Raw genomic sequence first — 4,609 nt, 5'->3', positions numbered from 1 at the left:
TTGTTGAACTCCATGGGAAAGTCAACTATCTTTTCCGCGTTGGATTTGAAGGATGGCTACTATCAGGTACTCATGAGAGAGTCCGATGTAGCCAAAACGGCAGTAAGCACCCCAAGCGGTATGCTTTGGGAGTGGCTTGTGATGCCCCAAGGTTTGAAAAACGCACCAGCGACATTCAACCGAGTGGTGGCTCACGTGATGCGTCAGCACCGTGCCTACGCACCCAATTACTTTGACGATGTATTCGTGGCATAGTAGGGCCGAGGAAGGGCTGAGCGCAATAGAGTCGCACCAGCGTCATTTAGACGCTGTGTTGCTGACTTTAAAGGACGCTCAATTTTACGTCAACTTGCAAAAGTGCGTCATAGGGTGGGTTGCATCGTAGGTACACATGGTGTACAAGCAGACCCAGACAAGGTGAAATCAGTAAAGGAATGGCCAATCCAACGACATGTGAAGGATTTGCGCTAATTCCTAGGGCTCGCTAATTACTTGCATAAGTATGGCAAGAATTATGCGGAGCAAACTAAACCATTATCTGATCTCCTTAAAAAGGACACAGAATGGGTTTGGTTAGAAGAACAAGAAGATGCGTTCACATCAGTGAAGCAGTCTTTTGTAGAGGCACCGGTCTTGGCATTGCCAGACGCGGATAAGCCCTTTAGCGTCGTCTGCGATGCAAGTAATTATGCAATTGGCAGCGCACTCATGCAGAAGGATGACGTCAACAAAGTATGCTCTTGTCAAGTTTCGTGTGCCCTACTGGGTACCGAACTATTCGTGGTTTATACGTATCACGTATCACTGCAAACCGCAATAAACTCACCGCACCTCTCGCCTAGAATGGCAAGATGGCACACATTCTTCTCTGAGTTTAATTTCAAAGTTGAATACAAGCCGGGTAAGCCGAATGTTTTAGCTGACGCTTTATCGCGCTGACCAGAACTCGAGGTAAGACACCAGGAAAGTTTGTCTAGTGCTAAAACACAAATTTAGCTGTCAACGTTGGCAGCCATGAAAGCATACCACGTGACGAGCTCGTTAGCCTCTGATATACACGAGAGCTACAGTCAGGACGACCATTGTCGCCTGCTGTTGGATCACTTCGGTGGACGAAAGGTTTCTCTTCCATCGCACCTGAAAGCTAAGCTAAATCGCTTTAGCTACAGCGATGGCCTGTTATGGCATCAGCTGTCACCTTGCGATCCCTTGGGAATCTATTTGCCTCATGACACAGATCTCAAGCTGATGATCCTTCACGAGCACCATGATGTGCCATCTAGTGGGCATCTGCACCGTGAGAATACATTCTTACGAGTGTCAGAGGAATTTTGGTGGCCACACCTATATATATTGGGGGCTAACTATATTCGCTCTTAGTGTCAGCGCATTAAGCCTGCACCGTCCAGCAGTGCGCCACTGAAGCTGCTACCGATTCCAACCAACTGTTGGAAGTCAGTAAGTCTGAACTTCATGTTTGGCATGCCGCCCGATCATAAGGGTCGGAAGGGGCTTGTCGTCGCTGTAGACAGACTGAGCAGTTTGGTGCATTTAGCACAATGTAAAAGATCGATCACAGGGAAGGAGGCAGCTCTTTTGTTCCTGGATCATGTTTACCGACTACACGGGATGCCCGAGTCCATAGTGTCAATCCGGGATCCACGTCTTAAGTCTGGTTTTTGGCGACATGTGTTCGAGCTGCTAGATAGCAAGCTCCACATGTCAACCGCAGACTCCAAACCGATGACCAAATCGAATGTGCCAACTGGGTCGTGGCGGATGTCTTGCACACTATAGCAACTCTTAAAGAGTGGAGCAAGCAATTGCCCTTTCTGGAGTTCGCTTTAAATAACAGTGTCTACGCCAATACGGGTGAGATACCGTTATATATTAACGGACTGCGCCATCCTCGGACGCCAGTCTCGTTTGTGCGCAGCCCGTGTCTTAGAAGGGGAGGGCCTCTCACTGTGCTCGGTGCAAAAAAAGGACATAGTTTCGTCAATATGACAATGACCCATGAGAGTATCATCTCAAAGGCAGAAACTTGCCCTAGCGATCCTGCCACTTTAGTAGTGGTCAACAAAATATCCCCTTATGACCGGCCTCTCGGCAGTATCATAGGCGAGTTTGATGCTAAAAGCGTGAGCGAGGCTCAACGCTTTTTGAATGAGCAATTACCCATCACACGGAAAGTCCGTGGCGCGATGGCAAGCGCACAGGACAAGCAAAAATAATATGCTGACCGAAATGGTCGCAAATATAATGAACTCTTTAAAGTGGGTGAAAAAGTTCTATTAAGTACTGTTACCCTACCTAAGAATGCAATTTCTGAACTACCTCGAGGTACTACGAAGTTGTTGCCGCGTTTCATTGGGCCCTTTACGGTGGCAATAGAGATATGAGACGCTTATCGCCAGTGGCTGTACGGACGAAGGTATGGCAGCCGCGAATCGCGTTAAGTCTTTGAAACCAGGCTTTGCGTCCAATGTCTTTGACATTGCGAATGAGCCCTCTCTTTCGAAGGCTCATAGTCAGCCGCCTGACGTAGTCGCAGTTTGCACGTTGCACGCTGCAACCTATATTATGATTTGATTGACGGAAATTTCTTAAAAAAATTACTTTAGTTACTATTTTTTAATCTAAAACTTACCTGAATTTATCGTCGTTTTATTTCGTAACTGCACCGCAGGCAGTGCAGTCTCGAATTGCGACTTGCTAGATGATCAAATCGTGAGCGTAGTGTCCTAATTGTTGGCAGCGATGACATTTCTGCAATCGCTTATTGCTCGAAAGCGAGGTCTCTCGCTTTCGAGCAATAAGAGAGGTCCATGGGTTCTGGACCTAACTCGGGTGCTCATGAAAAGCCAGTCAAGATCGAAATCCTTTTACGAGCGCGGGAAGCGCTCGTACAGAAGTTGTGGGAAGAGGCGAAGACATTTGAGTCGGAAAAGGAATATTTGGAAGTGATTGATTTGTTGGGGTATGTGTCGAGAAAGGTTGTGAAGTGAAATTCTTTTTTTTAGTGGAAATAAATATAAATCCTACTAGTTTTATAGAACTAAGAGACTCTTTGAATATATAAGTCTTCCTCTTACCTAAGGAGCGAGGAGCTCAGCTACAGTTATTGCCGACAATATATTTTTTCGCAATTCAGACGAGCTGATGAACCGCGAGCTCGCCGATTCTCATCGGCGATTATGAAATTTAAATTTCCTTAGGCCCACTTTTCATGGAACCTTTACAACATTTGATTCATATATGCAATTCGCTCAAGCGAATAAGAAGGGCTTTGATAAGCCAAGGTCAATTTTAATTGACCTTTTTATTCTTACCTCTTTTATCCTTCAGCTAAGAGTTGATATAAAATTTATTCGCCGCTCAAAGAGCTTTTGAAAGAGCGAGAATTTGCCAATAAAGTAATTTGTTTTGGAAGTAATTACATAATTTACTATCTCCTCGGCATATTTGAAGACTTGCCGGAGCAAAAAAAATTTTTTTTCATATCCGTTCTGTAAGACGTTGTTGCGAAAGGAAATTCCGATCGTTTTTTTTTCAAACGAAACAAGGAGTGAAAACGGAATGTGCCGGCTCGCCATGGAGATGTACCAAATACGTATATAAAGGCAAATAAGAAAAGCATTTGAATTGTTTGTGTTGTTTGAAAGGAAGATAAAGTTTCGGGCACTACCTGGCTTTCTTTAATATCGAGTATAAGCGCCTCCTCTTCATCGTCATTAACCAAGACACTCAATGTCTCGATTTCTTCCAGCAGCGCTGGACGCGCGCAAAGAGAGAGACAGATACGACCTTTTGAGAAGTACCAGTAATTTGTTTAAAATTAACGGTAGTTAACGGTAAGATTGAGATAAACTTAAAAATCGGGTCGGCGTGATAACGCATCAGCGACGATATTAAGTCGTCGGCAAATTCTACCATCGGCAAGAACTCGCTCCAACTCGTAGATAATCCAGATGACAAGGCTGCTTCTCTCGCCAACAATATATATGACGTGCCCTTATGGCATCATCCAACTCGACAACCCATCTCAAGAGGGAGTCTTCTTCGACTCCTAGAACTTACCTTCTAGAACATCTAACGTCCTCCCGATTAAGTAAGACGTTCATCAGATGGCCATCCGATGAACAAGTGGCAGAGATCTTTACGGATCGATGCTGCCAATGTTGAAGCAAAGGACTGTTGTCTATGTTACAAAACGGTTCTGGATTCTACGATAAGCGCCAGAGGTACTTAGAGCAGCGAAATTTTCGGCGCGCGAAATAGTTCGCGAAAAGTTTAGTGTCTCTTATGAGCAAATTTTTGGTCATCTTCGGTACATACACCGCATTCCTGATTGCCAGCTCCTGGATCGCCTTGAGAAAGGAGAGCAATGGGTCGGTAGTCTATGGCGTCAGCAGAATCGCGCTTTTCCTTCCACTTTGGTGCTTTAGGACACTACGCTCATGAGTGCAGTACCCCACGTCCAGTACCGAGAGTTACTGAACGTAATTATGGACCGAATGCCAAAACTTTTATTACGATGGCTTATGTCATCGACATCACCAATTTCATGTTGTATGAACTTGGCGATGGCTGAATGGAGGGCATCTCT

Source organism: Bremia lactucae, linkage group LG10 (assembly GCF_004359215.1).
Source record: "Bremia lactucae strain SF5 linkage group LG10, whole genome shotgun sequence".
Classification (NCBI taxonomy): domain Eukaryota; phylum Oomycota; class Peronosporomycetes; order Peronosporales; family Peronosporaceae; genus Bremia; species Bremia lactucae.
Note: the sequence above shows the minus strand (reverse complement) of the source record.